This window comes from Melanotaenia boesemani, chromosome 18, assembly GCF_017639745.1.
Source record: "Melanotaenia boesemani isolate fMelBoe1 chromosome 18, fMelBoe1.pri, whole genome shotgun sequence".
Classification (NCBI taxonomy): Eukaryota; Metazoa; Chordata; class Actinopteri; order Atheriniformes; family Melanotaeniidae; genus Melanotaenia; species Melanotaenia boesemani.
Genome location: NC_055699.1, coordinates 7677396 through 7705043, shown reverse-complemented (window position 1 = coordinate 7705043; position 27648 = coordinate 7677396). Strand labels below are relative to the sequence as shown.

Below are 27648 nucleotides of genomic sequence, written 5' to 3'. Positions count from 1 at the left end.
CTTGGTTACTGTGGACAAGTTAGGAACAGCTCAAATGTGAAAGGGAACACAAAGCAAATAGAGGTAAGTAATTAATGTGGCTTTAAACGCAGAATGAGCTGCTGGCTTTTATTATTACCTCTAAATGTTTCTTTTTTTTTTTTTTTTTTTTTTTAATTATTATGGTGTTATAATGAATTTTTACGTTGTGTTTATTTGCTGTCTTTTACCGGCACTGTGTACAGCACTTTAGTCGACAGTGCTGTTTTTAAAGTGCTTGACAAATAAATATGGGTTGGATTTGAACATACAAAACAAAAAGAAAGCTAAAAAGAATAACTAAATCTAAAAACAGACATTACATTGGATTTCTTCTCTTCCCTCCACCAGCATAGAGGACTGCATCACTCTTTGGATGCTGTTGGGGTTTTGCGGTTGTACCTGTCATGATTAGTTACTATTTTATAAAGTCTGTTTCCATTTTCTGTTGTCATGGCCAACAAGATCGGTCATAATTTGTAAACAACATGTAGTGATTGACGGGATAAAGAACGAGAAAAAAACAGTAATGATAATAGCATTTTTTCTGTGTTCCTGGCCTGGTGTCAGAAACCTTGTATGAAATTGTGTAGTTTCATTGCTAAAACTGTAAGTAAACATGAAGGCAGAAATGCATTGTTTTTTTAACCAGCTATTGCGTAATTTTTATTTTTTATACTTTATGTACATTTATTATGGTAAATTATTTTTCCCCCTTTTTCCATTTTCACCTCATATCATGAATAATAAGGGGACAACATGTAAAAGAGACATTCTTGTTGTACATTCCTGTTGTTCCTTTATAAATACCATATGTGTGTGCACACATCATTGACACATCTGGCCCAAGACAAGGAATCAATAGCTTTTAAGCAGTAGATGCAATATATTGTTTTAAATTTCTCTAATTTCTGTCGCCTTTATACTAAGTGCTCTCTCTCTATTGCTTGTGCTGATGCATTAAAGCTACTTGGTTAGGCTTAGGAAAAGTTTGGGGTTGTTTAAATTGTACCTCTTTACAGTGTCGATCCAGTACAGGATATCTATGCAGAAATAAAGTTTGAACATTTTCAAACTTAATGTGCTGAAGGGCTTTGCTTTGCAGGAGCCTGCAACATCACAGGCCATTGCAAAATGGAAATATATGAAATCAAGGTACTCTGTGCTCGTTCCAAAAAGGGCAATGACTGTATTAAGTGCTTCACAGCTGGAAGATATCAAACCTTCAAAAAGGAGAAAAAGATTGAGCTCACTGATGAATTTACAGCTTTATTGTGCAGACAAGGTGACTAACGTTTCAACACTTTGTGTCTTCATCAGAGTCAAATATTGTATACAATAGTGTTGTGTATGTCATTTGAGAAGTAATGCAGTGCCTTTTGGAACCCTTTATGGAACTGAAATATATAATAGCTGACACAATTATTGAGACAGCCAGTGTCATATTTCATATGTAGCTCACTACCAGTGAGTCAGTGTTGACTAAATTAAATATTCAATAGAAAGGAAGATAGGAAAAACACAATGGTAATATTTAATTTAAATCAATACTAAATAAGTTTCCAGCCTTAAAAAAAATCTGTGTTTGTGACTCTTTTTGATGGCACACTAACATTCATTATGCACATTTATGGTAATGTTGTTGCCCTGCACCATCCCAGGAGCTGAGAAAATGTATAACAACTATATGTTACAGCCCAGAGCATCAACTTTCAGCACCATGTCGCATGGCAGAAACTAGGTATCAAAACACCATTTTGGACATGTGTCATGGCTGATTAAAAAAAAAACATAAATAAAAAATTTGCAAGACGGCATTATCAGAGGAAGTGATGAAAAAGAGACAAAGTGACAAGCAAGAGATGAGACTGGCATCAACATCTGTTAAGGCAGGGTACCATTATCCAAATATCAATAGTGTCAATACCAAGGCTATTATGAGTATCGATCAATATCAGTGTGATGAGATTGAAATTTTTCTTGGAGAGTGGTTTGAGGGAAAAAGCCAAAGAATGTGAATGAGAGCCAACCAATAGTAGGTTTTGCTTTTCTCTTGACAATTTGCACTTTTAACTTAATTTTCCCAAACAATTGTGTGAAAAAAAGGGAATAACAGAATTACACACATGAACAAAATTGTTGGTACCCTTTGGTTAATGTTACAAAAACTCACAATGGTCACAGAAATAACTTGAATCTGACAAAAGTAATAATAAATAAAAATTGTATGAAATTTAACCAATGGAAGTCAGACACTGCTTTTCAACCATGCTTCAATAGAATTATTTAAAAAATAAACTCATGAAACAGATCTAGACAAAAATTATGGTACCCCTAGAAAAGAGTGAAAATAATGGAACCAAAGGGACGTGTTAATCCAAGGTGTGTCCACTAATTAGCATCACAGGTGTCTACAATCTTATAATCAGTCAGTGGGCCTATATATAGGCTACAGGTAGTCACTGTGCTGTTTGGTGACATGGTGTGTACCACATTCAACATGGACCAGATGAAGGAAAGGAAAGAGTTGTCCCAGGAGATTAGAAAGAAAATTATAGACGAGCATGTTAAAGGTAAAGGCTATAAGACCATCTCCAAGCAGCTTGATGTTCCTGTGACTACAGTTGCACATATTATTCAAAAATTTAAGATCCATGGGACTGTAGCCAACCTCCATGGACGTGGCCACAGGAGGAAAATTGATGACAAATCAAAGGGATGGATAATATGAATGGTAACAAAAGAGCCCAGAAAAACTTCTAAAGAGATTAAAGGTGAACTTCAAGCTCAAGGAACATCAGTGTCAGATCGCACCATCCGTTGTTGTTTGAGCCAAAGTGGACTTAATGGGAGACGACCAAGGAGGACACCATTGTTGAAAACAAATCATAAAAAGCCAGATTGGAATTTGCCAAACTACATGTTGAAAAGTCACAAAGCTTCTGGGAGAATGTCCTATGGACAGATGAGACAAAAATGGAACTTTTTGCCATGGCACATCAGCTCTATGTTTACTGACGGAAAAATGAAGCATATGAAGAAAAAAACACTGTCCCTACTGTGAAACATGGAGGAGGCTCTATTATGTTCTGGGGCTGCTTTGCTGCATCTGGCACAGGGTGTCTTGAATCTGTGCAGATATAATGAAATCTCAAAACGATCAAGGGATTCTAGAGAGAAATGTGCTGGCCAGTGTCAGAAAGCTTGGTCTCAGTCGTAGGTCATGGAATAATGACCCACAACACACAGCTAAAAACACCCAAGAATAGCTAAGAGGAAAACACGGGACTATTCTAAAGTGGCCTTCTATGAGCCCTGACCTAAAGCCTATAGAGCATCTTTGGAAGGAGCTGAAACATGCCGTCTGGAAAAGGCCCCCTTCAAACCTGAGACAACTGGAGCAGTTTGCTTATGAGGAGTGGGCCAAAACACCTGCTGAGAGGTGCAGAATTCTCATTGACAGTTACAGGAAGCGTTGATTGCAGTGATTGCCTCAAAAGATTGTGCAACAAAATATTAAGTTAAGGGTACCATCATTTATGTCTAGGCCTGTTTCATGAGTTTATTTTTTTAAATAATAATTTTTGATAATAGTAATGATAGATAAGTAAAGGCAAGATTGTTAAATGAAGTTGAAATTTTATGCAAAAAGTATCGGTATCGATATCAATATCGGTGATACTTACCCTGGATTTACTTGGTATCAGATTGATACCAACATTTGCTGTATTGTCCAGCCCTACCATCTGACTGACTTTTACTGGCTGGAATGAGCTCAATGAATAGGCAAGCTGCAAAATGGAGCCTTTCTTGAGGGGTGCCAAAGTGTGAAAATCTGCCTAAGTTCAACCGTGCCACTTTATAAAAAGCAGCTGAAATTTAACCAGTGTTTAGTTATCCCATTGTTCCACTGTGCATGTGATAATCATTTCAGATAATTTGGTATTTTGTGTTTGTAAACCCTGAAAATGAGTAGCTCTGTCTTTGTTTTGGTTTTCACTGATTTCTTTCAGTGTCACAGTTTACTTGTGTCTTTTTTCTACCATTTTATCTTCTGTGATAGTCACACAAAACTACTTTACCATTACACATGTACAAGCGAATGAAAAATGGCAAAACTCATGTTTACTGACTAGAGGCTCTCAGTGGGAATATCTCTCAGAAAGGGGTCGTTGATGTTTTCTGCTCAAATTCAATACATTAATTCTTCCAATTCTCTCGGATGCTGTTCTCTGCATCACACTGCGCACTCAGTCATATACAAATTGCAAACATGTACACAGCTTGATTGTGATTACCGACACACACAGGAAATTGCGGCAATCAAACTTCTTAAGGAGACTTGCTGCAGCTGAGCCACCAGGCAACCTTTTTGGTCCATGCATCAGCCGGCCCCAGTGAATAGCACACTCTCGCTCCTGCACCAATAATAAGAGCTCAACATAGGCAACCTCACTGGGGTGAAGCATCAGACCCTGCAAAGTCAATTTCTCCCTGCTTATTAAATCACCTACAGCACAATCAGCAGCAGGGTGTTGGAAAATAAACATCCTGCTGATGGTGTGTGATAGAAGGTGTTAGCAGACTCCTGGGGAAGGGATTTTCTGAATGAGGAAACACATGCTGGCTCTTTGCTCTGACAGGGGAGAAGTACTCACTGTGGAGCATGATTTGAAAATTGTTTAGGAAGGAAGGATTTTTGTATGTTTGCTTATTTATGCAGTATTTTTTTTTCCACACTGGAGCAAGGCTCATTATACCCTTCATAAAATATGCAAAACGATCAACCTAAATAGAAATATTTGATTGATTGACAATGTTTGACAAAATATGAGTAAACTGAATGAAAATGGAAAACATAAATGAAGTTAGTTGCCTTAAATTTTGTGATTTCCTTTAACATTTGAAGCACAAAACAATTATATTAGTGCTAGCTCTGTTATAGGTCCTTCCTTGGACAGAGAACTCAATTAAGATTTGATTTCTACATCAATTTTCTCTCAGAATGCCTCCTCAAGAAATCGCCACAGGCAACTAATCTCAGTGTAATAGCAATGTATCTGTTTTCTTGACTAATATACATCAGAAATCACATATTTTCATTTCCTGGTACCAATGATTACGTTTTGATAGGTCAACTATCTAATAGGCTTTGCACAGGCAATCAACCTGAAGGCTTAATTTCCTTTTCTTGGCTACTTGCATCAGGGACACAATTTACATCCACACAGTTAGGGAAGATGCAGTGAACACTACTTTGAGCATATCCTGCAACAGAAATAATTTAATGGCAGATGCTTTTGCACACATGAATTTTCAAGTTGTTGCTTTGCTAAAGTAAAGAAGCAAAAGTATTGTTTATAACGCTGCAAACACCTCTAATCTTCACTAGATGTTTGCACTCATTAGAATTAATTTGCTTATAGATTTAGATAAAAATCAGGCAATTATTAAACTGGACAAATAGTGGATTTAGGATGTACAGCAGGGATTATCTCACTAATTGTACTTTAAATGGAAAGCAACAATTATTTTTGCTTAGATGATTAAATGTTCTGATGAAACTGAATGAAGGAGAAAATGTGTTAATATTTGAGTGAGGCGATTGTATCACTAATTACTTACTTTGTTATGACTGTTTAATTATTTTACTAATAATATAAAAAATATATACATTTTTTAAAATCTCGGTTTTTCCTTTTGGTGCTTTTCTTATGCCCAGACTTCTACACAGCTGTAGGATATATTTGAAGTGTAAGGATTGTTGTAATAAATGTTTAAACCTAATAAGCTGTGAACCTTTGAGGCATAATATTTTAACAGAAAAAGTGTGATTGGCCAAAGTTCTGGTGGTTTTAACTCTCATAAAACATTCTAAACCCATTATTTTATTATTTTTTTTTCCTTTTTGGGTAAAATTGGATCTTGTTGAAACATTTCTGATTTGACAAAGACCAGATAAAGTCTAAACTACAGACAGAGCATCATCACATTGACAGTTTGATCAGGAATATGTATTTTTAGTGTAAAAAATTAATCAAACATATTATTTTTTTAGTCTTTTACCACACATACAATTGAGTAAAAGAGATGAGGAAAGCAAATACTATTGATATGTTATCTCTGTTATCCTTTGTATTTTATCTTTAGCTCAGATATGTTTCTCCCTCACACTGAGATGCTCATTTCCTGTCAGCTAATTCAGGTCCAGTATGAAATATTACTGCAGTTTCATTCAGTTATCTTATCTATTAGGCCTATACATCTACAAATACAGTTAGATGATGACATATTCTGACTTGCTGACCCTTAAAGATATAGATTAAGCTCTGATTATCTCTGCCGATAGCTCTAATATCAGCTAAGTCCATCAGTCAGATGACATAGAAAGACCAGTACAATGAAACATAGAAGAAGCAATATTAAAAGTTACAGGTACCAAATGGATAGTAAAAACCATGGCAAAGAAGTTTTATGTGGTACTTTTACTTAGATTTTGTTCTGAGATGCACAATAAAAGATGAATTAAAAAGGCTAGATTTGATGAGAGGCTTTCTGTACTATACTGCTGGACATGCTAGACTTAGAAAGTTTCACATTTTTAAAATATTTATCATCTATTTGTATTGCCAGAGTTTAATTTGACTTTTCATCTGGGGCATCAGGGGATCAGGTGATCTGACCTTTATTATTTAATTGTCACCAGCAGCTGTATTCTTGTTTTCAGTTTTCTCTGAGACTGCTAAAGCGTAACAGCTGTACAACAGAAAATGAATTAGCAGCCATGGTAAATAAACCTGATTCAATAATAAGCTCCGTATACACAGACATCAGTCTTCTATTTTCAGATTTTTCTACTCATTTGTTCCGATTGTCCAAAGACAAACCCTGTTTTTGTGCACTAAAGCTGAAGAATTTGGAAAACATCTTCCAGGATGAAAATTTTCACAGGCCCCATCATGTATGGACTAAAAAAAAGAGGGTTTTTGGTTTAGAACTACAGATTAGCCATCACTTAGTGTAACTTCATGTTCTGATCACCCCTTAGTTAACATGGCAACAGTGAATATTGCCAAGATAATGCTGATGCTAATGGGACTTCTTATATATTTGCACATAAATATACAGTTACAAACTGATTATATCAAGGAAAGAAAGAGTCAGAACACACAATGGAGTACACTGATATATAAAACATCTCTCCATCGACAAAGAACCTGATAGTTTTTGACCAGATCTGGTCAGACCTTGACTTGGTCGAGTGTTTCAGGCCTATGCAGTATGGATGATCTATAAGGGCTTTTGATGAACCAATAATTAGAACATAATTTTATTACTTTGTTGATGGCTTTATTGCGTGCAACTTGAAATGAAGAGGGTGAGTTAAGAACTTGTGCCAAAGGACGCTGGACAAAAAATAAATAAATAAATAAAAAATCTAATTCAAGAAGGTTTCTGACACTACTAAGTGTTATTTACCCACAAGTGTAAATGCTCTAAATTAAAAATGCAAATACTTCACCTTTCCTGCTACTCGACAGTAATTCCTTGGCTTTAAGCCAGATCACGTTATCCTGATGAGGCCTTTTTGATTTGTTGTGTTGTGACCCACTCCACTTCCCCTGGCCTCAAAGCCTCATTATGGACCCAAGCTTCTTCTGTTTATAATACAGCGTTTCTCTTGATGGGCTCCGTACACAGCAGTGAATCTCCTGGATGGGCAAAGCCCCTAGCACAGATTGAAGTGAGCGAGCAGCGGAGCAGCAGACGGAGGATAAGCTTCGATGCTGAGTGAACAAAATAGTTTCATTTAGTTACGCTTCCACTGAATGGGTAAAGACGAAACACGACACATTCAGAATCAACCTCTTGGCGCATTGCACCACAGCAGAGTAGCTGATATAGTTTTTAATTTGCATTCACACAACTTGCCTTTTCTATTCTAGCATCAAGGTCTTGAGTTTTACATTCACATCAGTTCACTTCTTAATGTGTTTACATGTTTTGTAGATTTTCCATCGTGTCAGACCAGCTGACTCTTCCTGCATTGGTTTCCCACCTACTGCTTTACCTGATCATCTCTGCCCCTCTGCTGACCTGTTCCTGACACTGTCAGCATCATAATTCATACCAATCCATTTCCAGCCACTCTGAGAGATTTCTTTTGAGTGAGGTTTGCCTTTGCTCCCGAGATTTCCTGCCTGTTTTAATCCTGATTGTGTTTTTGACCTTGCCGGTTGAACTGGGTTTTTGTTTTAAGTGCTAAAGTGCTTTTGAAAAATACACTGTACTTTTAGATTTACACTCACATCTGTTATGTTTTCAGGTAACTTCCCTTAAAATAGTGACATATACATCCTTTATGGTGCCACATGAATGTCAACCTAAATGTGAAAAAGAGGTAAACACATTTAGAAAAAAACTTAATGGCTGCAAGACTACAGATATTTGTCACCACCCTTTTAAACAAGCTATTTTCATGGCATTTATAAAACGTAGCAATGTCAGTTACATTAAATTAGGTGAATGTTTTGGCTAAAAATCCAAATACCCATTGGATGCTTTCCAGTGACACGGGTAAGCAGAGGCTGGGAGCCGGGACTGCTGTTGCGAACATATATATATTTATATATATATGTTCGCAACAGCAGTCCCGGCTCCCAGCCTCCAGAGCAGAGGATGTTCACCCCGGCTCCATGACAAGATTCAAAGTTGCTGCTGGCTGATCCATTGGCTTACTGTCAGATATTAATGCCTATTAATGAAGAGTGTGGACGAAAACATTTAAATAGTTAATAATATTGTAACATGTTGTAGACTGTTAATCAGAGAACAGCTGGAGCTGTTAAACTATTTAAAAAAGACACTTTAACTTTAGGTCTGTTCATTTTGGGCTAGGAATATTATTTATTTCTTTTTTTACTGTTTGGAAATTAATGCAATTAAAGGCATTTTTTTATTAGAGCTTGAATTTACAATATTAATATCTGTGTTTCATTCAGTGGTCCATTGAAAATATTTCAATTAAAAAATGTTGCTTTTGGAGGAAAATTTTGTCATGTTATATTGTTAAAATGCAAATGATTGAGATGAATTAATTACAAAGCCTGTAATTATTAAGATTAATTTTTTAACAGAGTCCCACCCTAATGAATGAGGGGAAATAATGTTTATTTCCAGTTTAAAAATGCTTCCTTTGTTTTTTTTAGACTCCCCGTTGCTATGTGTGTAAATGTGGTGCACACACTTGTCCAAGCCTGCCTCCATTCGGCTTACCATGAAATATTACTTGTCATGGTCTGTGGTTTTAAGGTTGGGTTTCATTTTAGTCCTGTCGTTGTGTGTTCCTTCTCCTGCTTTATTTTGTAGCTCCTTACCCTTGTATTACTTTCTGTTTTATTTCCTGTTCTGGTTTGATTTGCTCATTCACATCACATGTTCCTTATAGTTTCTCGCTGTATTTATACCCCCTGGTTTCAGTTGTCCTTTGTCAGATCATCATGTTTCCCTGGTGTGTTTGCACACTGTTTGTCTTCAGTAAGATTTGTAAATAAACTCAGTTTCTGCCTTGTGCCATTTCGTCCTGCATTTGGGTCCACTCCCTCCTCAAATCATAACAATACTCTTCCTTAGGCGGTCCTCATCACTGAAGCCCCTGGTCAGATGAAAACAGCTTCACTGTGATGAATAAGAGTAACATATCACATTTATTATAGATGATGGTGTTTGTAACAATGGAGACAGTAATTAGTTACATTAACCATCACTGGAAAAATAACACTGTTGGTAACGCTGTTATTTTTAACTTTCTTGTTCCCGTTGGTGCTTGTAAACAGATAATTAGTTCATTCTAAATGAATTGTTGTACTGGAACTATTTAGTTATTATGCTTTATCCGACTGGAATGGAAAAAATAAAAAATAAAAGTGAAATAAGAAATTCTAAGGGGTATATTTTTTATTGATTTTATGTTATGATCTTGTGAGTGGTTTTGATGCCTTCTGCTTCGTTCCTCACTGGTGGAGTGCACATTTTATCAGGCAACTGTGTGATCTTCTAATTGTGGGAAGTCGGAATCACACTTGAGACTGAGACTCAATTAATTGTGCAGCCTTATTTATACTCTAATTCTTCCTTTGTATCTCCTTAGAAGATACAAAGCCAAATGAGCCCTTATTTCTACGGCTTTGTTTGCTGGGTCCTCTTTTCACTGTAAAGTTACACAAGTCAACGATGTAACAACAGCTTAGTTGTACTTTTATGAGTACTTTTTAGAGTACTTTTACCTGATCAGTCATACTGGCATACTTTCAAGTCAAACAGTGTGCCATTAATTTATAATATACACAGGTTGGTCTGCAATTTGAGATACTTTTATTCTAGATTTTATTTCTCAAAGGGCATTTATTGCACAAAAAATTATTTTTAAACTGTACATTTTATCTTCTGTTGTCTTTCTTTAGCTGCAAATGGAGTTTATTGGTTGTGATCAACAGTTTAACCATAGTCAATGTCTATAATCCTTAAGCTTATATATTTTCAAATAGCAATCTAAACAATTTCAAGTCCGAGTAGACAAGATGCTTATTTGTGCATCCTTATGGGCCTGATTCAGATTCATAAAAGGAACTTTGCAATAAAATATATTGCAATCTGGCTGATGTGCCCTGGGGCTGAGACAAATCCACAAAATCATAAATATTTGAAAACCATTTTCTAGGTGTGCATTTAGATATCCCTTGAGCCTCTAAATACTTAAGAGTGTCTTGAAGATTTATCTGTGCACATATGTGTTTTTTCAGAACATGATTGTAAAGATTCCTCTAATCCAGCTGCTCAGATGTTACAGCAGGCTGACCTGACTCCAGCAACTTCATGTTTCCAAATGTTAATTAGCAGAGTTTGCTGAGCACACAAACTTGACCGCATTGCAAAGTTCCTCCATGATAAGGCTACACTTATTCACACCTGGGAACTGTCCAGTGTAAGCAAAATCTCTGCTTACTGCCCACCAAAGCTTAAGGCCAAGTGTCCTGTTCAAATGACCTTTGCAACTCGCCTCACTCAAAATCACCAACCAGATTTTTCCTGCTTGTCAGCAGACTGGTAGAACTTGAACCCCTGAACTCACAGACACAAATCAAAATTTCTTCAGGCTATGCTTGTGCCTAATGTGCAACATCTTATTTTTTTTTAACTAGAGGGCTTGAAGTTAATTTTAGAGGTCCTTACTCACCTCCTCCCACTCTTCACTGAATCACTGTAACATTAGGTGACCAAAAATTATATTGCATGTAATTAAACCAGTGCAGCAAAAAATCTAAAGAAACATTGGAGCAATTTGGACACATTTCCTCCTCTTCTTCACTGGATTAGAAAAGTGAAGGGTATCCACAAAGCACTCTAAAAAATCTAAAGCTTTCTGGTACTGGAAGGCAAAACATTTCAGACTTTGTACTTGGTCTGTCAACAAGACCTTTGACTAAAACAAAATAATATCCAAGCAATTTACATCTCAGTTTGCTTCTTTAATTTCACTTAAAGCAACCTCAACACACCGTCCATTTGGAAGTGAGATGCTTTCTAATAATTAAAAGATAATCACCAGCTGTTTGTTAAAAATGCTCAAAGGGTAGAAAAAAAGCATTACATCTAGGAAATGTTCACTCTGTAGCTTTATTTTATTTATTTTTTTTATAGCGTTCACATTCAGATGAAATATGAGTTTAACTGAAGGCTCCTGTACAGCTGCTAAAAGGACTGACAGTCTGCAAGTTTATGCTTCAAAAGAGCTAACTAAAGTTTTTACAGAAATAAAATTGAAGTAGTTCATGTTCAGTCAGTTAACATGCAGTTATCTCTGCCAAGGCCAAAATAAAATGTCAGATTAGAGTAAAGGTGTCCTCTGGCTTTCTAAGGTACAAAGTCATCCATTACATCCTTCCGATTCAGCTGGCAAGTCCAACTTTTTTGCACTCTTCTTTTTTAAGCACTTTTTGTTAGTTTCCAAGTTGCTGCATCAATCTGTGTCTACAACTCCGTCAGTGTAACAGTCCTAACGCAGTTGCATTAGTGATATAAAGGTAACATTGGCTGACTGGTGCAAAAATCATTGCGATCTGAGGCGTTTGCTGAAGCTTCAGAGTGAGTGCAAGTACAATTCAGTGTGCCATCCTCACTGTCAACAATCAGGTTGTTCAAGGCTGGAAGGAAGAGCTGTTCTTACTTCACATTCATCAGTTAAAAACAGTTCAATTCAGTTTAAAACAAATACAAAACATTCATGCATACCACTGAAAATTGCATGAAAAAAATAGGTTGTTTACTGATTTAAACAATAGCATTTTATCCATTTTAATTTGTGTACTAGTGATATTATGGCAGGGTTACATTGTTTGCTCTCATCTATTTGCTAAAGAGGGGAGCTTTTTTTATACATTTGCATAGTAAATCAAGTCTAAAAACAAATTATCAGCTTCAACAAACTTTTATAGTCTGAGTTTATAAGATTATTGGAGTAACTTAATAATAAAGCTATTTGATTTGGATATAAACTATATCCAGAGAAGAAGCGTTTACAACTATAGAGTGAGTTTCAATTGACCCTTTTATATCAAGTTAATAGCTGAACTAGACCTATCCATTAGTCTAGCTGCACATTCTTCTGCAGTGTTTAGAAAATATATCTTACTAATTTGTGAAGATTAACAATATATATTACCTTTTGAACATCAGCATCTTTGTTTATGTTGTGAAATTATTGCAGAGCTAGAATGCATGGCGGTGTGGTGGTTAGCACTACGACCTCTCAGCACAAAGGTTGCTTTTGGTCAAGCTTTGCATCAAGATCTGATGATTGACAGGGATATAAGGAGCAGACATGCATCACAAAGACACAAATACTTATGGGAAACAGAGAGAAGTGCAAATCATTTAATAAAGCCTTTTCTGTTCATCCAGATATTGTAAAGATTTCCTCTTTTCTTGGTCTTATTTTTCTTTTCTTTCTATTTTAATCATCAATATTGTATCTCAACTCAAAACATAACACAATATCAAAGATCCTGATGTCTTTCCCACCTTCAGACACAATAACAGACATTTTGTCCTGCTGATCACAGGGAATCACAAACAGAAATTCAGACATTTATTCAACAGAAAGCATTTCACTTTCTTTTTATTTCACCTTAATTTTGTATCTGTTCATTCTTGATTAAGAGTGAAAAAGAGACAAAAGTTTACTAATCCCAGACTGGTGAAGTAAGGGGATATAATTGGAAAATAAATGGTGTTCAGGAGATAAAAGAGGAGGACATCTTGGTGAGTGAAACTGCAGTAATGCAGAAATGTTATTTTTGTAAAAAAAAAAAAAAAAAAAAAAAAACAGAGATCATTAAATCCAAACTATCCTCCTGCAGAGAATTTACCAGGAGAAATATATTTTTTAAGATGCTGTAGTTAAGCTGAAAAATGAAAAAAAAGAGAAAAATCCAAGCTTATAATTCATTCCAATGCCTCAAACAAAGATTTATATTTCATTATTCTGGCTTTTTTAGAGAGCTGTTTGTTTTTTATCTGACAATGTAAAATTCATGCTGTGCCCTTGAGCCATTTCTAATAATGCATTTATTTTTTTCTCACTAAAAGTTTTGTTAAAAATACCCAGTGTTCATGTGAAATCTCCAGATATTTTCTTTCATATAAACATGATTTACGGTAGGATGTTCTAGCAGAGTAAGAAGTCTTCAGTAGGTTTATTTGTCCCATGAGTTAAGAAAATAACATCTATATTTATACATATATTCTTTGAAAAATACTCTGGAGCTTGTCAAACTTCTAAAGAATTCAAATTTTTGAAACTTTCGCAAAAAGTGCATTTTGCTGCAGTACGAAGGCACTTTAAAATAAGAAATAAATTCATGTTTTTTTCATGTGTGCACATAATTTCATTTTTTTGAATTAACAAAAAAACAAACTGCTTTTGTATCCTTCTTCTAGTAGCCTGTTTGCATGTAATATTTGGAAATATTATAGCATAATCAGCGCTTGTTGGAATTCTGTTATAAGAAAACTTTTCCTCCTTTCTTTTCGGGGCATTTAGATTTAATTAATAAAATGCTATTTTTGAATTACAGGAAAAGTCACTGGGTCACCAAATTCAGTAGGTCTGATTGTCTGGGGACATTGAATAGCATTACATAAATTCTCAAAATAGAACACAATAGATGTTGAGATATTTTCGTCTTTGACCGACTGATCAACGTGGCCTTCTGTTGTTCTGCTGTTACAACCAGCATGCACACACGAGCAGACTGAAGTCATAAATAATACAGTCACTGGTTGGAGTACAAGACATTATTTAAAGAACTGTCTTGGCACATTTGGATTGTTTAATATTTGAAGTGCATGCAAACATATTCTGAGAACCTGTTTATTATTAAAATGATAGTTCTCTATGATGAAATGTGCCTGTTTGTGAGTTGGCAGTGCTTTTTTATATTTAACATGAAGCATATCAAAGCAGGTATCAAAGAGTGTGAGAGCTGAAAGACAGGGCATTTATAAAGAGAACATGGAGTAGAGGGCAATTTAAGTATGAACTTGCCCAGAAAAAAACCTTCAGCCTGTCAATCAGCTGAACCTGTGCCATCAGAGGATCTCTGCTGGCAACACTGACGGTTTAATACCTACTGTCCTACTCTCGCGCTGTAATGAGATCTCTGGGCAATCTGAATTATTCTGATGGTTTTCAGTACGTTTTGCCTCGGGCCCCGACATTCTTCACAGATAAAGTCTGGCTATGAAAGAAAATAAGCTAAGTTATGGGTGTAGAACAAACAATACGAGGATGGTCTATTTACAGAAGATCATGGGGGTCTTTACTGAATGAATAGAACTGAGGTTTTCTAAATCAGGCTTAACCTTACAATATGTAATCTTGAACTCTTCCTTTTTTAATATATATTTTTAATGTATTAGTAGTACAATAAGTATAATAAATTCTGTTCTATGCTCCATCTCTGCTGCCAGGTGTTCAACCTCTGAACCTCATTTTACTATAGCATCTAACTAGCATTGATAATGAGTCTCCAGAGACTGGAGGGAAAGACATAAAAGTTACTGTAGCTTGATAAACACTGAATAGCAGCCATCTGCCAACTCACTCTGGGTGTATTTTGGAGGCTGAAAGCAGCTTCAAAAATGCAAATGAAGAGAGGCTGACAAACAAACTTAATCAACAACTAATAACGCAGCTGTTTCGAAGACTGAGTATGTGAGCCAGAAATAGGTTTTCTCCTCTTTAATTGGAGCTAATTAATGATTTTAGCTGAGCATTAGCCGACTCAAGGCACCCATTGTGACTAATCTTTATCAAGCTATGCACTGATGGATGTGGAAATGGAAGTTTTATAAATGGATGGAATATGTAGATGCATATTTAGAAGTGGGATGCATTTCAATGTTCAGTCTTGGGATGATGTCTTATAGTTTGTAATTCCATTTGATTTATGGCTAAGGCAATGTGCTGCTCCCCAGCTACTATATTATGATCTCAGAGCTAATTGAAGAAGCTGTAAATCACTATTTGTCTTTAGAGCGGTAATGTCCCAGTGGTGCTATTAAAAAAAAAAAAAAAAAAAAAAATCATATATATATATATATATTCATTGCACTTAAGAGATAAATGTGAAAAAAACAAGTAACTGAATTTGTGAAAACCAATAATGTTTCCTTACCATAATAATTGACCCTTTACCATTAAGTGCTGACATGAAATTTTTTTTTAGAACATTACTTTTGTGACAAAATTATGGCACAATTTAATTTAAAATCCACAAGATAAATTCTCCAATTTTCTGAAATCAGGCCACTATGTATAAAAAAATATGCCAATATTTAAAGACCAAATACAGGTTAGTGTTTCATGGGTATGGGATTTTTCAAGAAACCACATCATGAAGGCCCATTTGTGCTCTCTCATGTAAATAGAGACGTTTCAAACGCTGTCATGCATCGCTATCCTCATACTTCTATGCATGTTTTGCGTTGCCATTGTTGTTAAGTCAATTCCTCCACTAGTAGGCAGTGTTAAGTTCAGAGTTCATACCTGTGAGCCAACATCAGTTTCTGAAGGTTTTGGTGGTGGTAACGCACCGGTATGAAGTTGTTTCCAACACTTGCATATAGTCTTTCAACAAAAGCTGGCACAATTTCTACTGTTGTTGTGCTCGTCTTCATTCTTCTTCTGTTTTTTTGTTCCCTTCCTGATTCTCTTCTTCTTCTTCTTCTTCTTCTTCTTCTTCTTCTTCTTCTTCTTCTTCTTCTCTGGTTTATTTCTTGGTTGCATGTCAGCTATTGTGCTCAGTACTGCCCCCGCGATTTGTGGCGGAATTGCTTCATCTTCTGCATCAAGTGAGGGATAGCTAAGCTCCCTGAAAACTGACCAAATTATGTGTGTAACCGATGCAGAAAATGGACGGAAAAATCTCTCTGCTACAGCTGGATGAAGTACCACATATTTTAGTTTACCTGTTAATGATTCTTCTAAGTTCTTCTAAATTTTAATGTTTGGAGGCAAAGCCAGCCCAAGGCATAAGCGAACTAAGTGGCTGCTTGGGGCCCTCATGCCACCAGGGTAACACATCAACTAGTTAACTTGTTTACTCTAAATGTGGCTGGTCTGCTGATATTTTGCTCACTTTCAAATACAAATTTAGTTTACCAAACTCATACATCACGCTCAAATGAATCATAGACCAATTTCTCTGAATTTGCCACCCCGGTCAAAAATACAGCAAAAGTCATATCAGTATGCTGTAAGCCAACTACAAGTAATGCAAATGAATGGGTGAGTTATATTTACTGCATTTAAAAGCACCAGTTAAAGCCAAGCACCCAAATCTAAATTTTCTGGAGGGCCCCAAAAGTGCTAGGGCTGGCCCTGCTTGCTGGTTCTTCTAGAAATAAACACTTAATAAATGAGGTTCAGGGATGACATACGGGTGCAGTTGGCTTAGGTAAGATGACGCAGAAGGTGCTCTACAATTTATATATACACTCCAAGTTTTATTCTGTTGGTTTGCGCTCAAATCACTTACTCCTCAGTAATTAAAAGAGACTTTGACAGCAGCGGTGCTCACTGGCTCATATGATCCTCGGACTTTTTCAACCATAAAGCTGAGACTTGTGTCTCATCCGTGGATTTGCTTAGTGTACTATAGTCTCACAAAGACATGGCTGTGTGTGCTTACACTTATTATTATTAGGAGTTATTTATTAAATTAATCATTAGTTATATATTAGTTGTTTATTTATGCTCCTCACAGTATAATCTTTTCGAATGAATGTGGTCAGGATGGTCAATAACATTTGATGGAGATCATCTACCTTCATTACCATTACCATCAAGTTAATGAATGCTATTGCTTTGTTTTTTACACTTTTGTTTCGCTTTTTAAAGGTGGAACCAACATTTATTTAATTTGCACTTTGTTTATTGTAAAGAGATAAATATTTATAAATTTGTAAAAAAAAAACTAAAGCATTACCTGGTACCACTGCTGGGAGGTGGGATCATTAGTTTTCTATGTTATATGAACTAACCATTTACAAAGGAAAAATGTAACAAATACATATGAGAGAAACAAAAAGAAAGGCTCAAAAACCTACTGCAACTTGTGATAACCTTTTAATTTTGAACTTGGAAGTGACTTGACTTCAATTATAATATTCATTACTGAGTAATTACTTTGACATGTTGTATTACCCAGACTCTGCCTGCTGTATTCTACTCTATACAAAAGTGAATATGTGAGCCATTTCATTCATCTTCAACATCAATCGCTCCATTTTCAGCTGCTTTGGATTTGGTTTCAGTCAGTGAAACTTCAGAGGCATAAATCCAGTGTTTGATCATAGGCAGCCAGGGAGCATTTCTTTGGTGATAATGGGATTGGATCATGGGACTGCACACATTCCTACATAACACAGTTCATTCTGGGATTGGGAGCTGTAATATCTGTGCATTCATGGCTTTACCTGTGATCCTAGAATTGATTATGCTTTGTGAAGTCATGTTAGAAAATAGCAAACTTCTATTTCTGCAAGATTTATCAGACATTTCTTGCGGTTATCAGTTGCTCATGAGCAAACTGGAAACTGTAATTGCTTTCGAAATTGCCTCTTTGAGAAGTGGCTGACCCAATTAGTTTTGGGATTGTGTTTGCTACAGTATCACTAAGTGTTGGAGCTCATCTGTTTGAGTATTTCAAACTCACATTGGCAGCCAGTTACATCTGTATTTGAAATATGTCAGCCAGCATGATTAGTTAATTATGTTTGCACTCTCTAACGGCTGCAGTGCCAAGTGTCTGAGCTGATTCTGTCTCCATTGCAACGCGTCTCTAAAACAATCACACACACCTGTGGTTTCTTCCAGTGCTCAAATCTGAAAATAATCAATGGCAAAATAAAGTCCTGTTTACTTGTCAATTATCAACCTATAGCTCACTATCTGATGCCAACAGTTCATTAGAAGAAAATAGGTCAGAATGGAAACCACATGAGAGGAAAGAAGTAGTTAATTATATAAGATAAATAAAGCAACAAAGGTAACACTATCCTTTTACAAATATACTTTATTTATTTATTTATATTTTTTTTTGAGAGAGGGATTATGGCATATGGTAGCACAAATCAGACATTTAACTCATAATGTGGGCAAACCTTGTGGAGCAGCTCGATCCTGATTACATTCACAAGACCATAATATCATACATTGTTTCTTGCCAGGTAGCTGCTGGGAGAGGCTCCTCCTGCCCCCCTGCAACCTTAAACTGGAATGAGTCGTTATAGAAAATGAATGGATGGATGGAAGACTATGATATCAATCATGATGCAATCCATCTTGCAAACTTGTAGTTTCAAACAAAGTTTGCACTCGTAGCTACAGGTGGGTTTTGTTAATTAGCAATTTCTTCTCCAATTTACCGGCAGGCCCCATGTGGTTCTGCTTTTTTATGAGATTAGTGGATTTCTTCGTATTTTAAATCCCTGCCCATTTCATGTGATTTTCATTGTAAAAAGGACTTTCTAGATGTATCTGTGAAATGCATCAGGTTACAGGTGCGCAGGTGTAAGTGTAACATTGTGCCTTTTACCTATCCCTTCCCTTATTTAAATTCCCTTTTTTTAGTGTAAGCAATCTACCCACTCAGTACACCCTGTGGGCGGATCTTGATTAGTTTCCCTTTCGTTAAGCTCACCTGGTAAACTAATTATTAAACCTGTCCAACATTATTGAGAAACAACACAAGCAGTGGCCTGGCAAGCCAGCTTTTCACAAGTATGTGTAGGGGGTCTGGTTTTGATGCATACATGGTCCATGTATATCTATAAGTTGTTCTGCTTCATTTCTACCATGTTCTAGATCAGTGGTTCCCAACCTGGGGTCCAGGAGCCCCAAGGGGGTCCCCTAAAGAGCGCAAAGGGTCCCTGAGGCTTTAAACATTTAGAGCAAATTGGATTAATGTCCCCACATTGTCCCTATTTTATTTATTTATTTATTTAATTATTTATTCAGTAAGGCTATATGTTGTTAAGTTAACTTTAGCTTTATTGAAGGACAGGACTCTGCCAGAATGTACAATTTATGTCGAGAATCTCACTTTTGAAAGCATAAAAGCAAGCATGGTTTCAGCACAGGACGGGGTACAGGTCCCTTGGCTTTTTAGTATTTGCATGTAGAGGGTCCTCAAGGAATATAGGTTGGGAGCCACTGCTCTAGATCATAATGCTAAATGCATTTCACAGAAATATCTAGAAGGTTTACATCATCTTCACCAACCATCTAAATGGTGACAATATGTCACAAAACCAAATGTGACAATTGAAGGTAAACAGTCAATATTGATGAAGAAATCTGTTTAAAAACACATTTTTCTTCTTATCATCTAAGTGTAAGTCTTAGTGCAACAGTGATAAAATTCCTACAATGCAGGGTCACTCAAAATATCCTATTATCATTGGCTGTTTATTTCACACGATTTTCTTCACTTTTTACATTACATTATCACTCCAGTTGTAATAATCAATTCAACATTGAGAGCTTAAAAAAAATCTAATTTGTGCCCCTCTTTTTGTAGTCCGTGTCCCTGCCTGGCCCCCCATCAGAACACTTCTAGACCTGCCCCTGCTGAGCTGAAGTATAAATCCTTTCTAATACCTGTTAGCTACTTTAAAGGTGAAGGGTCCTACTCTGGTTTGTATCTCAGAACCTGTTTATAATTTCTCTCATTACATTCATGGCCTCTAATGTTCAGACCTGAGTCTTCAACATCTGCACAGCAGCAATGATTTAGAGAAGACATCCCTTTGCTTACATTTGCTGTTTCACTCTTACTAGATATCGGAACCTGATGTATCTTCATAGATGTGTGCATGGTTGTCTAATGACTAGTAGATTTTACAAACGTGTCTCTAGCTAATCTCATTAATACTGAAAAGTAATATGAACTATAGAAAGGCTGTTGTTATGAACATCTTTCATTCTTCCTCTTCACGTGACAGTGACATGGGCGTGATGACATGAGACTGAAAAATTTGGTTTACTGTTGCTAGCACGTCCAAAAACAATACTTTGGAGTAAATATATGCCAGTGTGAGACCATGACCCACTAGTTTCCCCCTTTTCAGCTGAACCATAAACAAACTCAGGAAGAGAGAAGAGCTGATCAGCTGATCACCAACAGCCGGTGTCATGCCGGTGATTCATGAGAGCAGCTTGAGCAGCGACAATCGTACCAAACTGTATGAAACGTTCTAAAATTAATGCAGGAAAAGAGCAGGTGTTGAACCCTCTCACCGGGAAAAACATGGGTGATAAAACACCCTCATCCCCTACGGGTGCAACATCCATGAACACAAGCAATAACCTCTACAGAAAACCTACAACCCAAATGCTTAATAATAAACTGAAATCCTACATTTAGAACACAAAGTGTATGTTGTGTCTCATCCTGTCTTTATAAATATAATATCATATATAATTTCTTTTTCAATTAACTGCAGACTTAAATTTAGTTCTAGTTGATTTTTATTTTTATTTATTTTTTTAACAAATTCAACCTAAGAATAAACTAGCAGTAGTTATTTACAGTGTGTACAAATTATTAATTATACGTTATGCTGCTGATGCTGTACGGTTGAACAGAGTGTAAAAAAAAAAAAAAACAAGAGAACTGAAAACCCTGGAGGGCACAAAGGAAAAAGAAAAGTCTAAAATTGTAATGTCAAATCTCTATTGTTTGGCCATAAATAGGCTTTAAGCCTCCGGCCATCGTTGAGGAAATTGCATTGGTACGGAAAATTACAACCACAAGCAATAATCATCAGTTCTTCAGTGTGCAGGTTGTCGTGTATCCATTAGGCTACATGACTTAGACAGTCTCAATTGTTAAACACTGAAGTCTACATGAGTTTAAAACAAACAAACAAAATTTAATCCATACTCCTACATCAGTTAAATTATAGGGGGCTAAATGAAGCATAAATTCAGTACAGGTGATGGAGCGTTTTTATACACAGTAAGACTTTCTTATATCAGAAATAAATGTAATAACTGCAAGTAAAAAGTATTAACTTCAACATCCAATACAAAGAAGAAGAAGAAGAAGAAAAAACAAACAAACAACGGTTTGGGCAGCTGCATGTTAATAATTATGTTACAACAACATCTAATTTGGGAGCTAAAAGCACCAATTGCTGAGGTTTAGAAAGAGAAAAAAAATGTCAGTTTTGCCTCATAAATGATTTCAGCTGCTGAAAAATTCAGAGATTTCCTGAGTGTTTAGTTATTTTTTTCTTGTGCTGCACCAAATGTTTTAAAGGGCTGTTGAGCAAATGATAGTGTGAGTAACATGTATGTGCAGTTTTACCTATGGCCAGGATAATGACATCCATTCTGTTTTCATTTTCAAGCATTTCCATTTCAGGCACCAAATTCATAGCAAGCATTGATTAATATTCAAATAAATAAATAAATAAAAATATATACATATTCTGTTCTAATTGCAATGTATTAATATAAATTCAGAGTTTCAGTGGTAAAGTTTTTATTTACATTTATCTAAATTATATCTAAACTTTGTTTAACCTTTTATTACAAAAAAAGTTTGGATACTGCATAAAAAATGTGAATTAAAATTAAATAAAAATAAAATGTTAATAAAAACAAGATGCAATGATTTGGAGAAATTTGCGACAAACCATTTCTAGCCTTTGTTTATGTTATTTCTTTTATTTTTTTTAACTAACTAATTTATTGTATTTGTGTTTATTCACTGATTTATTTATAATTCATCCTGTGTTCATTAACTGCTATCAATATGTTTGATATTTAATTGTATTTTAATTTATACCAGTATTTTTCTAGTTTTTTTTTTTGTATTTATTTTGTTTTTATACAATTGTAAATTAATTCACGCTTCGCAATCTTGAAATACTCCTAATTCCTGTTCAGTTTTTAAAAATAAAGTAGTTTTATTTGCAGACAAGCAGAAATAAACAAACAAAAGTATATTAAATAAATTAATAATTTACTAATGCATAAAATGATGAGAGTAAGCAGAAAGCTCTTAAGTTGTGAAATTCTGGTGTTCAATCAATTCACCATAACTAAAAAAAAAACATGTCAGAATCTAACTGCCCAGTTGAACCCAACAATTTTTCATTTTAATAATTTATTTCTACTTCAGCTGATCTAGTGTCATAGATACGTCATGATAGCTTAATACAACACCAACATGTGACTGACAGCACGTGTATTTAACTTGCAAACATCAGATATACACAAACGATACCACATGACCGTGTGTTATTTCATGCAACCGAGGGTGCACTTTTATTGTTGCACTAACTTAATATATTTCTATGTTTCTGAGAGTAACATTTAATCTTCTTGCACATAAAGATGTTTTCAAACTGCTGTATTTCAGGACAGAGGAGACCTGCTAAGTGAGGCAGTGGGAACAGCTGATCCCTGCAGAACCACCTTGGACCTGATCCAGATAAGGACGCCACTGTAATCAGGCCTCAGAGGTAATCTAAACAGGACATTAGTCGGCTCACCGCTTCTTTGCAGCATCTGGACCGCTCTGTCACCTGCCCAGAATGGCCTCACACCTCTCTTCTACCTATTTTTCACCATGTTTGTTTTCCTTCTCCAATGTATTACTAAAATTACATCCAAGCCATGTCAGACGTGTTCTCAAGAACCATGGATCAATTTTGGTGGTCATTTTCTATTGATTTATCTCACATTTCTGGTGCTGCTTCTAGGATTAAAAGAAATAGAAAATTCCCAAGATTATTTTGCCCTGACATCACTGTAATGATTTATCAGTGTCATCATAGTTCTGGTGATTCATCAAGGACGGTTGTCAGAGAGCAAGCAGAGGATTGCAAGATGGTACGGTCAGCTTAAAAGTTCTTGCTGTCTTAGCAGCAACAACCTTTTTGGAAAAAATATAGCTTCAACTGAAATTGCATTTCCTAACTCAAAGAAGCACCCCAACAGCTGTTTGATCAATCAATTGTTCTGACACAGCAAATAACTTCCCAGTTAAGTAAATGTGTCTTTTAAGGCAGGACACTAAAATCAAACATTAATTAGCATCAGTGATCATGACAGCAAAGGAATCAATTTTCTCAAATTTGAACGTTTCTAGGTCAATACTTGTGTGTTTGGTGTTCATTTGACATCCTACATACTAATTAATTTGAGAAAATACCTCATCACCTAAGCCCTGAGTGCACTGTGATCTTCAGCGTTCCCAGATCAAAGGTGGCAAATGTTTAACAACGCTGGCGATTCTTTTGATCATGGCAAAAAGTCCAGTCATACATGACAGTTAGAAAAACTATTCCTGTAATGGTCTTACACCCAAACATGGGTAGGAATGCATTTCTTACAGTGACCATGACCTGCAGATGGAATATATCAAGGCCTAACACATGGATCAGTGTGATACAGGTGCTGTTTTGTAAAAACAACGACAACAACAGAAAAAGAAGATAAAAGTAAGTCAACAGTCATGTCTGTATGAAATGTCCTCCAGCTCATAGCATGACAACGAACAATGCACCAAGAACAAAACAGCAGGGGTGTAACTGGTCAAAGAGTTGCAGCAAAACACTGTAGTTAGCGCTCTACCTTTCTTCTCTTATGTCAGTATACTGTATATTAACAATTTTATGTGTCCAAAGAAAACATAAATCACATCTTTAGTTAGACAACCTCACATCTTGAGTCACAGTTAATAATGACAGCACATTTATATTGTCACACAATCTCTAATCACCTTTTTTAAACAAAAGAAACAAACGAAAAAAAGACAGTTCATTACAAAGCTAGCATAGTTATTTACACAATTGTTTCATTTCAAACAACCAAAGTAAAAAAAATGAAGAAAACTGACACAAAATGAACATAATTTAACAAACAAAATGTTCCAAATGTAAATCAAATTTTAAGCAGTAAAATAGACTGTAAAAGGCAGCACTCTCACCTTTTCCAATTTCTTTTTCATTTTCACACCAAACACCCACTGTATAGGTGCCAGGAACCAAATTTTGACATTAGGAAAATTTCTCACAATAAAATCTAGCCAATCAGTAAAATTCACAGGGGTTTGCACATACATCAAACATGTCAGAGTTCATTAGATGCCCGTTGTGGAGAGTTCACATGCAGTATACTTGTAAAATACCTCGAGTAACACAGTGTGCAGCTGCCTTTAGTTCATGCAAACTAGGCTCTTTACAGGCAACCCAGTGGTGCAGTGGTTAGTACTGTCATCTCACAGCAACAAGGTGGATTAAATTGGGTCTCTGTGTGAAGTTTACATATTGTCCCTTCACTTTTGTGGCTGTTCTCCCCCACATTCATGTATTAATCTATCACTCTAAACTGACTGCAGGTACATATGTGTGAATATGTGGTTGTCTGTGCAGATTTAAGAACCCAAGCAAAGACATGGATCTATGTTGTTCCCGTTTCAGCTCTACGCAGAGTGCATTCACAGCACAGGTTGCAAACACGATGTCGGCGTGCACATGGCACATGGACAAGGAACAGTAGCTGTCATCCCCCAAATGTGCCAAAACAACCACCATCTTCAAAACAACTCAGTCACTCTTATAGATAACTGAAAAGAACAAACAGCTGTGAATGTTGTCTCCTGAAATATTTATAGCTGGTGCAGCTCGAGCAGTGAGTTTTGCAGTGCTTCCTGACAGATCCTTAATGTTTCCACGTCTGTCAACAGTAGAGTGTGAAAGAAACTGCTGCTGTCATGTGCATCAATGCCAACCTGCTCTCCCAGGAGACCTAGTGCAAGCTTTTCACACTAATAAAGACTTTTTGAGGGCAAATATGAAAAACTGAGCAGTGCAGGTACAGTATGCTGGGAATGCTTGTGTACTCTGAGCGAGACAAATTGCTCTGCAGAATAACATTCAGCCTGATTATGCAGAGGATGCTGCTGTAATACACTGTGAAATTGATTCCATGAAGTGAATCATGATCTAATCTTATCTACTAAACAAGGAGGCTTGTTCTGTGGATAAAACACCGACATAGAAGCAAACCACAAAATGTGGCATCCCATCTCTGAATTACAAAACTCCTGAGTTACTAGCATCATTCTTAAAATTCAAATTCATTAACTAAATGCTCTTTTTAAAGCAAATGACTGGGTGGACAAGGTTCTGCTTCCTTTTTATTGATTTGAGTCAGAAACCTTCTTTTGTCTTTAAAAATGTGCACTCTCTAGAAGCCTGTTAGCAAAAGATGCTGTTCATTTTACTTTAAAGAAATGTGAGTCATCAAGTGACTAACTCAAGAAAAATGTCTAAACATAAACAGTCAGGGTCATGCCCTTAGTGTTTTTCCCCACTGAGCTGCGATCACACAGGTGACTCACTCACTCACTCACTCAACAATCCATGAAGTAATGTCACAAAATAACACAGTGATAAACAATCAGTATTTTTCCTCCAGTGTGCAGACTTCAAACTTCATATCAGTGCAGGAGAAACATTCATCATTATTACATGAGACCTTGGTGACCCACGCTGTCAGAAGAAGTTGACGTTTGAGCGATGCTGTGCTTATCCAGCTGTTCAAAAGCCTCACTGTTCTTCATTTTTCATGTTGGGACATGTAGAAAGAGAGTGTCAGTAGTGGGTGTGAACTTAGGTCAGTCAAATCAACAAGGTCATAGCCCTGCTGTTCCTGCTGTCTATTTCTGGTTTTATTCAAATTTTTATAGAATTTTCAGCTTCATTTGGAAGTAAAACAAACAAACAAACAAACAAACAAACAAAAAAAAAGAAAAAAGAAAAAGAATGAAAAGATGGTGGCACAGCTCATAAAAAAACTCCAAGACTACATTGTGGTAGACATACCAAGAAAAAGTTTACACAACACAATGATAAAATTAAATCAATCCAAATTTGATATGATTTGAAATATTCTTCAAGTTAAAATCAACCCTACTTCTCTAATTTGAATTATTTTAGGTAACTTATTGAGCTGTGTAGCCTTTTTTAACTTGACGTACTCCTGCAGTCACGGATTTGCGCTTCTGTTATTTATCAAAGTACCACAAATGACCATATAAACAGGAGGACACCTCAGTTGTATCTCAGCATTGAACAGGCATCGTTATCGAGCACTAATCAGATTTATTAAGTTTAATGACTGTAACTGTAATGAGTAGGCTGTGTGGGTAACTGTCTGACCGCCTTTGATATATGAAGGTGGCCAATGTGGCAGGATGAAATGGGTGTTATCTGCCAATCAGCTGATGTCGGTGACATATTTAAATGGGAAAGAGTCAGCTTGAGCTCTTCTCCTGATGTCGAGCACACACCTGGTTGATGGGTCACATGACTTCTGACAGTCACAGGAGGTATAAGGTATAAGCAGGTATAAGTCCTGAATCACTGCAGTGTATTGGATTATTGTTGAATACTTTTTGTTTATAAATGTTTTTCTGTAGTTCCCTCGGTTGCTGCATCTCCAAATCAGACTACACAGCTCCATCGCTGTGGTATGTGTTAGTGATGGAGAAATCAAAGCTTTCTAAACCACTGAATCAATTTGAAGCAATTGTCTTGAAATCCTTTAGGGTTATGAAGCCTTTGACATGTTAAAATATGGTGATATCTGTTGTCCAACTTTTAACATAGCTGAATTGTAAGCTGACAATCCCTGTGTGGTATATTATGTGATATTACTCCCCCTTCTCAGGTGGACATGCCACTGTTGAGGACATGGTGGTGTGTAATGTTAATGTAGAATTTGGACTATAGCAGGTTAGAATATAAACTTTAACATAATTAGCATTCTTTCTCCAATACAATTATTTATCCCCTTTAACCCCCCCCCCGCTTTTTTTTTTTCTCCAGCCCTTCACCACCTCTTGCATGGTGACCTGCTGATATGAAGATGCTGGATGTCATCACCGAAGTCTGTAATGTGTGCCTTTCTCTGTGTGTGCATATTGTCCCAAATTATTTACATTGCATATATATATGTATATATATATATATATATCTTTTTTTCCC

General features: G+C 36.1%; 1 long non-coding RNA gene across 1 annotated transcript; it reads left to right on the top strand.

Annotated features, from left to right (window-relative positions):
• On the top strand, positions 1–27571 carry LOC121629010. The gene is made up of 3 exons (XR_006008312.1): positions 1–63; positions 23013–23115; positions 27490–27571. It is a non-coding gene; the product is annotated as an uncharacterized LOC121629010 (long non-coding RNA).
• Positions 27572–27648: the final 77 nt, after the last annotated feature.